Genomic DNA, 14,101 nt, shown 5'->3' with positions numbered 1-14,101 from the left:
TGGATTGAGGTGGTTCATTTTATGTTGGTTCTTACTCTATAGCATCTCCTGTATTCTTGGACTAACCAAGGCCAGCAGGCACTGGGCGTTTCTACCACCCTGTGCTCCCCTTTGTCATTATTTATTTGCTCTATATATAAGCATAAGATACTTCTTATGGGTGTCTCTCTTGGTTCCTCAGCTAGACTGTCAGCAGCTTGAGGGCAGGCACCTCATCCTGTGTTGCTCTGTGCCCCTATACATACCACATTCTGTCCTCTCATTCCGTAAATATTTGTTCAGAGAGTGAATGTAAGACTGAATGCTGCCTCAGTTTCCTTATCTGTAAAATGGAGACAGTAGTAATAGTACCGACCCTTAAGGGTGGTTGAGAGAATTAAGTGAGTTAGGAGTATACACAGAGTTCTTGGGACAGGGGTTGGCAAATAGGGAGCCCTGCTAAATGTTATTGTAGAGAGATCACAATCTATTTGCAATACAAGTTGGGGCCGCAGGGCCTGGTGATGGTTAATTGAGAGGGAGAACTTGAAGCATTTATCAAACATTCATTACATGGCTGGCATGTGCTAAACTCCTCACGCACATCACCTCATTTCATCCTCAGGACAGCCCCGGAGGGAGGCACCATTTCCATCCCCATTGTAAATATGAGGATGCTGAGGCCTGGGCACAAGAGTGGCTGGCCCAGCCCACAGCCAGTCAGTGGCTGGGCAGCGTCTGCCTGCCTCTGCTTCTGGTTAGCTGTTTGCCTTTCCTTTATCAGAATCTTCACCTCAACTCTCTGCAGCTTTGAATCCCACTAAGTACCTCGCTGTCTCAACAAACACTTACCCTGATAGCCAAACAAAAAGTAGGTGGCGGGCCTGATGTTATTTCCTGCCTGGACCGTGGTGGTTCTTTGGGTTTATCACGCAGCTGATCTTTGGCAGAACAAAGCTGGAAGAGCCTCTGCATGCAGGCTGAGAAATAGTAAATGGTGTGCCTATCCCTGAATTATTTGGGACTGAATGCAATGTAGCAGAAGCTGTGTGGCCCTCGTGCCTGTTTGCATGTGACCCTCTCCAAGGGAACAGGCCCTTGGCCTCAGAGGCACCATCCGGTCCCACTTGTGCCCATTGGCTCAGACAGAATAAACTTGACCTTGTCTGTGCCTCCCCACTCTCACATCCCCGAGTCCTGTTTCCTTTGCTAGAGCTGTGAGATTTTACTGTCAAGAGTGACTCTTTTCCACCTGCTCACCCTGGTGGGTGGTCAAAAGGGTAGGTAAGAGCAGGAGCTTAGGAGCTGCCAACCCAGGTTGGAGTCCCTGCTTTTCACCTTCTGAACGTGTGACTTCAGACAAGTAAAATAGGTTGAGCCTCAGTTTCCTCTGTTCTATAACAGGTGTTTGAAGGCAGGTTCCCCAGGAAGCAGGCTGAGATGGAGTCTAGCATGGTGGTGGTTTATGATGGGGTGCCAGTGAAAGGGAGAGGTCAGATGCAGGTATGGGCAACAGCCTTGGCCCGATGACCCACAGGAGCTCGGGAGCTGAAATGACAGCCAGAGTTGGCCTGCACTCGACCTCAATGGATCACTGGGTGAGGGCTGTCCCAGGGGCTGTGACCTTGGGTGAGGCCGTCCCTGAAGGGCAGCTAGAGCCACAGCGCAGGTCCTTCTTTGCAGGCAGCTCTGTGTGACACATCATAGCATCTAGCACACCGGGTGAATAGCATTCTTGGCTTCGTGGATTTGTTAGGGAGTTTCAAGTTTGAAAAATGCATGTAAAACAGTGCAGTGCTCGGCAAGGTGTACATGCTCTGTGCATGTCAGTTACTATTATGGTTGATACTGGACCAGGGTCAAATCCCTCATCTTCTATAAAATCTTCCTTGACCTGTAGAGTGAAAATGAATACCTCTCACTCCCATCCCCACCCACTTCTGGAGCAGAATTGGGTGTTCATGTCATTCCTTGAATTCAGAGATTTGGCAGGCAGACCTACAGCATGCTATTAAGGTCCCAGCCCCTGCACGTAGTAGGTCCCCAGAAAGTACTTGTTGAGCGAGAGCACCTCCAAGGGCTTTTTGTGCAACCACGTTACTCAACAGGCAAGGACACAAAGCCCAGAGAAACTCATAGATGTGCCCCATTTTGTAACCAGTGATGGCAAAGATTCCCCAGGTCCTGGTCCCCAGGTCCCCTGACTTCCACGGTTCTTTCGTAAATGCCCGGCCTCCTCATTGCTTTGGATTCCACACTTTGTTTTTAGTATTTTACTTTTTATTGAAATGAAGTTACTTTTGCAACATTGAGATTCAGATTACATCAAGTGAGCCATTTTTAAATGAACAGTTCAGTGGCATTTAGCTCATTCACCAAATGTCATTTAGTATGTTCACTAGATGGTATCGTGCAGCCACCACATCTGTCTAGATCCAAAGCATTTTCATCACCCCAAAAGGCAGGCCTGTACCCATTAAGCAGTTGATCCCTGTACCCTCCTTTTCCCAGCCTCTGACAAACACAACACATTTAGCTATTCTGTATGTTTCATCTAAGTGGAATTATTGAATGTAAGAACTTTTTGTCTGGCTGTTACTTAACGTAATGTTTTCCAGGTTTATCCATGTTGTAAACCTTCGTTCCTTTTTATGGTTGAATAATATTCCATTGAATAGATACGTCGCCATTGTCTGTCCGTCCATCCATTACTGGGTATTTGGGTTGTTTCTACCTTTCAGCTGTTGTGAATAACACTGCACTGAACATGTGTCAGTATCTGTCTTCAGTTCCTCTAGATGTGTGTCTAGGGGTAGAAGTGCTGGATCACACGGTAATTCTGTTTAACTTCCTAGGAACCAGCAACATTTTGCACAGCAGCCACCAACAATAGAGTGTGAGGGTTCCTATTTCTCGGTATCCTCACTACTTGTTACTTTCCATTTTTAAAAATTATAGCCACCTTCGTAGGTGTGAAGTGATACCTCATTGTGGTTTTAATTTGCATTTCACTAATGACCAATGAGTATCTTTTCATGGGCTTATTGGCCACCATTTGTGTATCTCTTTTGGAGAAATGTCTGTCCAAGTCTTGACCGTTTTTTCATTGGATTGTCTGTCTTTTCTGTTCCATACTCTCTTGATTCACATTCATAGTCTCTCCTGCCCTTGAGTCCCATGTGTCTGACTGTAGCAGGGACACCTTGCACAGGTGAAGGGGCACAGCTGTATAGCCAGCTAGCTAGAGAGTGCCGCTGCAAGCAGCTTCCATTCTCTTTGCCTCATTTTCCACATCTGTGCAATGGTGATATGATCCTCTACTTCCCTCATGGGCTCTGAAGATGGGAGGGAATGCAGAGGAAATGTTATCCAGTGTCCAGCATGCAGAAGCTCCTGACAGGTAGTAAAGCTTCTTATTAGTTGGTTTTTACTTCTGCTCCTCGATTTAATATATGCTTTTGCATCCATGAGACATCTGGGATGGATGCTATAGACAGTGATGGAGACAGCCGCACAGCATAGGGATTCTGTACTGAGGCAAACAGGGCAGGCGGGGGCTGTTTTGAGCATCTTGATGTGAGGGCTCTCTTTGCACCCAGCATGGCCTTTGGTGGGCAGCCGTCCGTCTCTGTCAACCTGCCAAACCTCTCTGATACATAATTCATCTTGACGCTGAAGTCACGCTGAAGGCAGAACCTGAAGGGCAGGTGAATTTGCATATTCAGGAAGAAGAGGGGAGCCTCTTATCCAGTGTCGCAGGGGCCTGGGGCTCAGGTGAGGGCCAATGCACTGCTGTGAGATTTCTTTGCAATAGTGATACTCCAGGTTGTGACATTTCCCAAAGACTTCCAGAATGTATCTGACACTGCTCTCCTAATCCGCCAGTGGAGATGCCAGGGCACCATGGAACGAAGTGTCCACAAGTGTAGCAATTTTATTTCTACTTTAAAAATCCACTTCTACATTTCTCCTCCCATCCCCTCAAAAATATAGCCTGGATTCTTTTTAAAGTCACCTTTGCAGCACTGCCAACCTATATTGGGTCCCACCTGAAGCTCTGTCCCTATTTTTGAGGGGATGTTTGCAGATTTTCCTCTGAATCAGAATCTGTTTGCCTGTGGTTGGAAAACACTGCATGGCATTTAGAGATGAGGTTACCTTGGAGATAGGAACATCTGCCTACAGATCCAGGAACCTACATGACCAAAGACCAGCTTTTGTGCCTGGCAGGACCTGGAAAACATCTCTAGATGTGGGGCAGAAGCTGTCAGCCCTGTTTCTCTTTCTCTACACGGAGGGGGACCCCTTTGATGTGATAATGTGAGAATGAGAACTGAATTTTTTTAAAGATCACTGCCATTTAATTAACCTGTATGCTAGCAGCAATTAGTTCAAGATATTTCAATAAAAAGCACGCAGCCAAATTCCCTTTGTACACGTGCTGGTCAAGGGCTTAGAATAATACTTGAATTGTTGGTTTTCCAGGATAACTAAGGTGTGTTCAGGATACTGGGGATTAAGTGGTGAACAAAACTGCCATGACCCCTGCCCTCATGTAGTGGTTACTCTAGACAGAGGGTCAGAAACTATGTCTGCAAGCCAAACCCACCCACTAACTGTTTTTATAAATAAAGTTTTATTGGAACATTGTCTTCTTTCCTTCCCTCTCTCCATTCATTCTTCCCTCCTTTTCTTCCTCTCTCCCATCTCCTTTCTTTCTTTTGTTCCTGCCTTCTCTCCCTTTTTCCTTTTCCCTTCCTTCCAAATTATACATTCATTATACTTGTGCTGGGCATTTTATCGTAAAAGATTCACACCCATAGTCAAATGGGGAAGTTCCCCTAAGCCCCTTACTCCCACTGTCTTTCTCAGTGGAAACCTTTTCAGTTCTTTTTCTGTGACCTTAAATACATCATATGAATATATAGTAAATATATCTGTGCATTATGTAAATGTATGCATAGATATTTATGTTGATACATATTTATATTTGTATAAATGAGATCGTACATGCGTGTTGCTTAGCAGTTAGTTTTCTTCACAAATCCGCGTGTCTTGGAATTTTTCACATCTGTGTGTGGAGGGCAGGAGTGGGCAAACCATGGCCCCTGGGCCAAATCTGGCCCACCTCTTGTTTTTGTAAATAAAGTCTTACTGGGCCACAGCCATGTCCGTGTGTTTCTGTATTGCCTAGGATGGCTTTCATGCTCCATTGGCAGGGTTGAGTAGGTGATGGAGACTACATGGCCTGCAAAGTCCATACTCTCTGGCTTTTTTACAGAAATAGTTAGTGGACCCCCTGCTATAGAACCACCCCATTCTTTTTAACCACTGCATAGTATTCCAAAGCATGGCTGCATCACATTTTATTAAATCACTCCCTTATTAAGATGTGTCTGCTTTGCTCTCTCTACATCCTCCAATAGGGACCCTCCAAATGGAACTGTCTCTGGGAGTACTTGGATTCTCATAAATACATGGACTTTTCTGAGGGGGAGGGTGGTGCAGCCTGTGCCTGCTTCACTGCAACAGGGGTGGACTTGATGGCATTCTGCAGCTGTGTCCCTGTGGCTTTCCCAGCGAGCACCCTTTGGTGGTACATGTCCTCTTTTCTTCTGCTGTGCTGCAGCCTTGCTCTAGCCTAAACTCTCAGGCCTCGAGGTCTAGTGTGGGGAGAGCATGAGCAGATGCTAGCAGTGTGAGTGGTATGTTGTCCCAGAGCATCAGCCTGCACCAAACCTGCCGGTAGCAGTACAAGCAAATATCATCGATACAGAATTACCAGGCAGAGCCGTGGTTCTCAGGAGTGTTTTGGGGGAGCCTGTTAAAATGCAGTTGTCTGGGCCCCACCCCCAAAGGATTTGAGGAACAGTGGATTTTTTTGAGGATACTTAGTCTGACTTAGAGGAGAACTGAGCTGAGCTGTAGACTCTTTTTCAAAAGGGAAATTCAGCTTTAGTGGTCTCAAGGATGCATTAGGGGTCTTTGGTTGAAGTAACACAAGCCAGCTCTAGCCAGCTTAAGCAGAGAATGCACCTACATAGAATATTCCAGAATAACTCTTAGGATCAACAGGAAAGCCCAGAAGGGAGCAGGATCTCAGAGTATGTTGAGGATTCTAAGTAGTAGAAATGACTTGACTTGGGGGAGACACCAGTAGATAAAGTGAGCTTCAAAGATTTTTTCCCACCAGATATCTCAGCACTCAAAATTCATGTTCCCCATAGAGATGCCAGTTGGTCTGACTTGGCACCTGGTGACTTGGGGAGAACAGTGTCTGTCCCAGGATTGATACCCCCAATAAGACTGTGCACAGAGGAGAGAGAATTCCCTCAAAATTGGGGGTCAAATGCTGGATGGTCACACACAAATGTTCACTGTAAAGCAGAGAGAGAGGTACAGGTCATTGTCTGGGTGCTGAGGGTCCCCGTGACAGCATGCTTCCCCGCCAAAATGTTCTAAGAAAATCCAGGTCCTAGGGAAGCTACAATATGTTGTAGAACTAAGAGCACTGGGGTCAGATAGAACCAAGTTCAAATCCTGGCTCTGCCTCCTATAGACTGTGTGACCCTGGGTAAGTGGCTTCACCTCTTTGAATCAGTTTCTTCACCTGGAGATGACAATTCCCATCTTAAAAAATAAAATGAGCTAAGTCCTATAAAATGCTCAGCACGTGGCCAGGCACACAGGAAGGGCTCTGTAAGTGGCAGCAGTCACAATGAGAACCAAGATACCTGGAGCAGGGACAGAGGTAACTCAGCAAGTGCCTCCTTTTGACAGGAGGGGGCACTAGTCCCCAAGTCCACGGTGACTGCTCAACAATGACAGGGCCAGGCCAGGAACTCAGCCTCCGGCTTCCTTACCCAGTCACCTTACAAAGTCAACACTTGGCCTCCCTTGGGGCGCCCTGCTCATGTCAAACCGCCCCCACCAGGGTGGGCGTCGCAGGCTGAGGGTATGCACGCTGCTGAGCTCCCCCTTCCCAGCCCCTTCCCTCTCTGTCTTCTTTTAGTTTTCTGATTTTAGGGAATGTTTGTGAGTCGGAATGACTCCCTGCCGGCGGGAGGAGACAGGAGGAAAAATCCAGTGCCGGCCATCACTTACTGGGCTGACAGAAGCCTGCCCGTGTCCCACTGGCCCCAGGGAGACAACCAGAGCAGACCTCTGTGTCAATTTATCTTAGAAATTGTCTTTTCTTTGGGCAAGAGGAGGGAGGAGGAAGCCCAAAAGAAAACATCCAGTCCCATGCCCGTGAAATCTCTGCCCAAAATCAGTCATCCTTTTTAATAATGAGGGCTGTCATGAGCCCTGGTTCAGTCGGAAATGATGGCCTGTGTAAATATTTGGTCTGTAACTGATTTATGGCTTGGGGAACAAAAAAATAAGATTAGTCGCTAATCACAGGGATGCAGGGGCATCAGCGGGCCTGGACGCCAGCACAGATCAGGCCTGGAAGGCAGAACGGAGGTGGGCTGTCTGGGTGAGTTCAGATGGGGTGGGGAGGCTGGGCCCAGCTGTGCAGTGGGGTTCTCCCGGAGCGGGGGCTTTGGGCTTCCAGATTGTTCCATGGGGCTGGGGCAGCATTGTCCGTGTCCAGGTCACGAACTGGCCAAGACCAGCCTTCTGACAAGATGCCCAGTTTGCAAGTGTCAGATTGGTTCTTCCCAGCTAACCCTGAAATCCACACTCTAGACAACGACACGGGCACCTCTGTAAAATGGGAATGTATTTGATCAGCACTTACCGTAGAATTAATGGAGCAATAAAAACAGGCTTTGGAGTCAGTTAAATCTGGGATCACATCCCAGGCCTTTACTGAGTTACAGCCTGGGTGTGTTAATTGTTGGGAAGCCCAGTGACCTTAACTGCAGAAGGAGGGTTGTCCTTGTTCCCACCCCAAATGAGACAACGTCCTGAGCACAGCTCCGGCCCCCCAGCATCTCAGCAGGACTGACATCAGCAGTCCTATGAAGTCCAGATTCACTCCCCCAGCTGGGCTAATACAGGCACTTACCTTTCCTGAGGTTAGCCACCCACCCCTGCCCCCAGCCGCGCTTGCAGCAAATGCCTCCTACTTGAAGTATATACATAAGTGGGATAGTGGCAGCCTGGTCCCTCCGCATAGCACTGGGGCAAAGTGGATGCGCTGGAGGGCTGCCCCCTCCCCAACTCACTTCCATGAGGAGCCCCCTGCATTCACACAATGGTGGTGAACTTGGAACTCTCTGCATTCATTTAGTTAACAAGCTCTCACTAGATGCCGGGTCCTGTGCTGGGGGTTGGGGGCCCCCGGAGAACAGCCAGGCAGTATCCCTGTCCTCCTGGTGCTTCCAGACGGGTGGGAGAGGCCCACGCTCATCACTCAGGCAGAAGAACAAGTGTCTGCCAACACAGTGGCCTGAACTTGAAGAAGAGGAGTAGTGCTGACAAGACCCAACCGTCCCCGGGAGGGCCGCGGTCAGGATGCGCAAGGAGAGTGGCCATGCATGGGGTGAGCCAGGCCGTGGGAAGCGGGACTCCGGGGTTACTTGGGGCAGTTTTGTTTCAGTTTCTACTTCCAGGTAAATGCAGACCCTACGAGCACAGGGGCTGGCACGCTACAGTCCGAGGGCCAAATTCATCCCACCACCTATTTCTGTAGGTAGTTTTATTGGAACCCGGCCATGCCCATTCCTTCTCCACCATGACTACTTTTGTGCCCCAGGGCAGAGCTGAGTAGTGAGACAGAGCTTGTAAGACTTGGGAAGACGAAGATACTTACTCTCTGGCCTTTTCCAGAAAAATGGCTGCGATCTGTGCACTAGAACATGTTCCTTTTGATTCCTCATTCCTTCTCCTCTCTTGAACTTGCCTGGATGGCAGGTGGTGTCTTAGGGGACCAGCAGGGAAGGTGTAGATTATTAAGGAACAGTTTGCTGTTTCCCTAAATCAAGTCTTGGTAGATCTGTTTGATACTGAAAGCTCATCTATTACTAAGCAAAGTTGACCCTTTAAAAAAAAATACTGTATATCTGTTCTTCAGGCATTTTCCATGGTTTTCAAGTACATATGTTTATATATAGCCCCTATGTTTATGTGTAATTGTATGTGTTTACATGTAACACACATATTTACATTTACATGTATACTTAAATGTATGTTTATATTTTAATAAAAATATTTATAAATATATATGTATATAAATTAATGTGTATATAGATTATATATACATTTACATACATTATATGTAATTAAAAATACATGTGTTTAATTTCTAGGAATCTCTAAACAACCACTTTTTTAATATCTGTCAACTAAACTTGAAATACCAGTTACCAACTAACAGATAGAAGCCACATAGGAAGCAAAATCTATCTTGTATTTGATCTTCCACTTAAAACGTCTTAAAAAAATAATGAAACATCATGGAAATATTAAATAACTATTGACCACATCATTCTGTGTCTGTACCTCTGTGTTTTAGAGTATTTTAAAAAAACAAAGAGGAAAAATTCAAGCAAAAGTTACTCTATGCCATTTAAAAATTGTTTTATTATTATAAAAGAATACTCTTATTACAGAGTTCAAGTGGCAAAGTCTTAAAGTAATGAAGTGCTATTCCAGAAATCCACAGCCCCCTTACCAGCCTGCCAGCCCCTCTTGTGTCTTCTTCCAGAAAATGTTTATATACCGGAGTGTGTGGTCTAAGGTGCACCAGTTTAGGAGAGATCAGATACCTTTCCCTCCTACCCCTACCATGTTGAGTCGGCCAGCAAATCTTGGGATCGCTGTGTTCCAGAAGCCTCCGTTTGCTCCCCCTCCATTGACCAGACTTTGGTCCAAGCCACCATCATCTTTTGTCTGTGTGACTCCCAACACCCTTCACTCCAGATCCGCTAATTCCTTTCCTGCCACCACCACAGTCAACTTTCTACATGTTTACGGAGTGATCTTTTAAGATTTCATCTTAAATTTCATCTTCTTCCTTCTTAAAACCTGCCAATACATTCCCACTGCTCTCCACTGAAGTCGCGTCTCCTTACAGTGGCTGGCACCGACCTGCAGTGGTCCGGCCCCCTGCCTCCTGCCCTTGCCTTCGGCCTCTCCCCTCACTCACTGTGAGTTGACCTACACTGACTGGCCTTGTATTCCTCGACACTCATTCACCTCACTGCTCTGTCCCTCTCCCTCCAGATCTTTACAAATTGGGCTTCCCTTTGACATTCAGGTCTTAGCCTAAATGCCACGTCCCCAGAGAGGCCTTACCACCCACTCACTACCACATCACCAGTTTTAATTGTCCATGAAGCTCTCATTACCAGTATATCCTTACAGTTTCACCTGTTTGTCTGTATCCCCCACCAAGACACCAGCCCAGGGAGAGCATGGCTTTTTTGTCTGCTTTCATTGCTAGTCCAAGCATCTATTGTCCTGGTAATATTTATTGGATTCATTTTTTTGAATTAATATATATCTTTTAAAACTATAAATGAGGTCATCCTATATACATTGTTTTAGCCTCTTCCTTCTTTCACTTAATAATAAATGTTGGTATTCTCTCTATCCCGATTTTTTTAAGCGCCTACACAGTTCCATCTAATGGAATTACCGTAATTTAATTGAAGTCCCCTATGATGCATATTTTGGCCATTTCCAGTCTTTTGTGATGCAGCATTAATTTTACTGTCGAGGGAGAGGGACTTGGAGAGGAGAGACGTGGCCTGGAGCAGATGATCGAACAGCAGAACAGTGCCTCACTTCACCCTGCAAGGCCGGGATTGTCAGAGCAGCGATGCCCAAAGGAGGTTTCAGCGATGATCAAAATGTTTTGTATCTTCTGTGTCCAATATGATAGCCACTAGCCGCATGTGACTTTAGAGCATTTAAATTGCAGCTGTTCAGAATGATGAACGGAATGTTAAATTTTATCTTACTTAAATTACAGTTTTGTAGCCACATGTGTCTATGGCTACTGTATAGAACAGCACAAATTTAGCCAAAGGGCTTTACACCCACCACTCAAGGGAACTGCCAGTGTCGTTTCCTGGACAGTTCAGGCCTGTGACTAGGCTGTGGGGAGGGAAGTAACAGGAAGGCGGGGTGTTCACTATTTAGACACAAAAGGTCAGGGGAGAAACTGTCAGTAGAGGGAAGGTAAATCCCAAGCAGACTCTGGTTCTCTTCAGAGATTTTCCTCGAATGCACAGGAGTCTAGAACAGGGATTGGCAAGCTTTTCTGGTTAAGGGAAAGATGGCAAATATTTTTGCCTTTGTGGGCCATATTGTTTGTACCACAACTCCACTGTTGCCAAGCAAAGGAAGTCATAGATAATGCATAAATGAATGGTCACGGCAGGGTTCTGATAAAAGTTTATTTATCAGAACAGTCTGAAGGCTGGATTTGACCCAGGGTTCACCCATAGTTTGTTAACCCCTGGACTGGAAGAATCTGGTTGGAGCTGCCCAGCAGGCAGCCTCCCAGAGAACCAAGAACAATGCCGTCACCATAACCCAGGGTTTCCTGACCTCTGTGTGCCCAGATGGAGTACTGGACAGCATGAATGACCTCCTTTCAGTGAATGGTAATTCCTGGTGGGATGCACTTGAATCTGAGATTCCTGCTGTGCCTTAGGAGACACCCACAGTCATACAGCAGGTGCTGAGCAGACTCTGCTTTGTGGCCGGGTTTGTGCAACTCCAGGGATGATACACAAGGTGGGGTGCTGACAATGGAGGTCCTCTGGTATTTCCCTTATATGGCCAAGGCCAATGGCACCAAATCCAGTGCTTGGTTGGCAAGTGCCAACTTTGCGACCAAGGGCATGTCACCCCTCTGAGCTTCAGTTTCTCCCTCTATAGAGTGGGTGTAACTAGAGTACCATCCCTGCAGGGTGATTGTGAGAATTGCATGAGCTAATGCATGTGAAGAGCTGGCACCTGGGCTAAGTAATTGCTCAGTGCACGGTACTGATGCACACGCAATGCTGTGAATGGTAACCCAGAGTAGGGTGGTTTTGGAGGTCCCAGAGGAGCTCCTCCTCGGACTGAGACTTCAAGGATGTTCAGAGAGAAGATGAATTAGGGTTCTAGGCCAGGGAAGGTGTGGAGAAGCTGAGGTAGAGCAGGTTCTAGGTGACAGGAGACAGGGAAACAGTGCTGAGCTTGTGTGCCTACATGAAGTAGGAAATTTACTAGAAACAATACAGATTCAGGCCAAGAGGATAGTGCCAGTCCCTCACTCCTTACACATCCCTTTGCAGATTTATCTCTCATGATCATTTCCACACCTTTGTGTTCTCCCTCTTTGAAAAACAAGGAGGCTCAGATGGGAAATGACTTACCCAAGACCACACAGCTAGCACAAGGGGATCAGGACCTTAATCCGGGGCTTCTTGACTTTCAGTACCTGCTGAACACGTCATTGTATTATCCGCTGTCCTCATCCACAGGAAACCAGCCTGTGTACTACAGAGTTCCCTTGGGGTTTACTTGAATCATTTTCTGGGAGCCACATTGTACCCAGACCAGATTGCATGCCCTGTGCACCGTATTCCTTCCCAGCAAGATCCTGTGTCCTGGGAACTGGGCTGTAAGGGCTGATGAGGCAGCATCTCTTCTTTGGACTTTAACAGTTCCTTTTTGTACCTGGGAGAAACTCTGCTTCTGTTCTTGCAAATCTCTTCCCCAGTACAGACAGCATAGCACAGAGAAGACAAGTAGTGACTCTGTGGCATCTTGCTACACTGATGGACAGTGACTGCGGTGGGGAGACTCAATAATATGGGTGAATGTAGTAACCACAATGTTGCTCATGTGAAACCTTCATAAGATTGTATATCAATGATATCTTAATTTAAAAAAATCTCTTCCCCAATACAGATCTCCGTGTGGTCAAGATCTTGAGTCATGGTGAGAAGGAAGGCATATGGGTCTCACTCAGACCCCTGGCACCCTAACTTCTATTCTAGTACATGAAGATGTCTGGGTCCAGGATGCAGAGCTTTGAGAAAAATCCCTTCCCTGGCTCTGACCTGGGATGGTGTCACCTGTAGTTGTGGAGATCCGGGCTCTGGATTTGGACAAACAGAGTTTGAATCCTGCTCCTCTCTGGACTTTCTTCTTAGTAGGATGGAATTGCCTGCGTTGTGGTGATAATATTCACTTGTGCATTTATCTGAAGTATGATTTTGGAGGATGCTCTGTGTGTCAGGCATTTTTCTAGGTTCAGGAGACAACATTGGTAAACCAGATTGAGGTGGAGCCCATATTCTAGTTGGGGGAGACAGAGAGCCAAGGAGTAAATTCATACCCCACTACAATAAGAACTGCATAAAGTGGCCAGTCGCCAGTGTGGCCCCTAGTGATTACCCTGTCAGAGGCAGTGGGCATTTTCTTGTCCTAGGAAAAACCCAGGAGAAAGGGGCCCTTTGAATAGATATTCCTCGCCAAGGCTTTTTTCTCTGGATGCCTTTGAAAATTCTGGTGTAACTTCTCTTCTTCCAGGAAGGCTTCATGCCTCCCCAGCCTGGTGTGCTCACCCGTTCCCCATGATGGGCAGCCTCCTTCTCAGTCAGTGTGGTCCTCAGACCTTCATGTGTTTCTCCTGAGGCGAGAGGTCCAGGGTAAAGAGGAATTCTTTGGTCTTCCTCATGGATGCTTGTCCATCTTCTCTTGACTTTGAGTCCTGACCTACCTCTGCATGGGTAGGACTTTGCCCATAAGGAATTTCAGTCTGTGTCTAGAAGAAAAGAGACTTCTTGGCAAGGGACCAACGTAAGAAAGTATATTTACTGGGTGCCTGCTAGGTGCCAGACACTCTCTTAGGTGCTTGAGGACCTTATTTCATTGGAGTTTCATACAATCTTGTGAAATAGAGGCATTGTTATACATTTTTACAGGTGAGGACATTGAAGCTCAGAGACGTTAAGTGACTTGATGAGGGTCACATAGTAAGGGGGAGAGTATAGTTACTGTGTTATTGTCATGTTTTCTCCTAATTGCGATAAAATACACATAGCATAAAATTTACCAATTTAAACCACTTTAAAATGTATAATTCAGTGGCTTTAAGTACGTTCATAATCTTGTGCAGCTAAACCACTCTCCGGTTCTAGAATTTTTTCTGTCACCCCAAATGGAAACC

The 14,101-nt window shown here is 46.4% G+C and overlaps 1 protein-coding gene across 3 annotated transcripts in view; it reads left to right on the top strand.

Moving 5' to 3' along the window:
- The window catches only part of KSR2 (kinase suppressor of ras 2), a 371,798-nt gene that overhangs the window by 190,103 nt on the left and 167,594 nt on the right, over positions 1-14,101 (top strand). The window lies entirely within an intron of this gene.

Source organism: Manis javanica, chromosome 15, assembly GCF_040802235.1.
Source record: "Manis javanica isolate MJ-LG chromosome 15, MJ_LKY, whole genome shotgun sequence".
Lineage (NCBI taxonomy): Eukaryota > Metazoa > Chordata > Mammalia > Pholidota > Manidae > Manis > Manis javanica.
The sequence above is the reverse complement of the archived record's forward strand: the minus strand, read 5'-3'. Positions and strand labels throughout refer to the sequence as shown.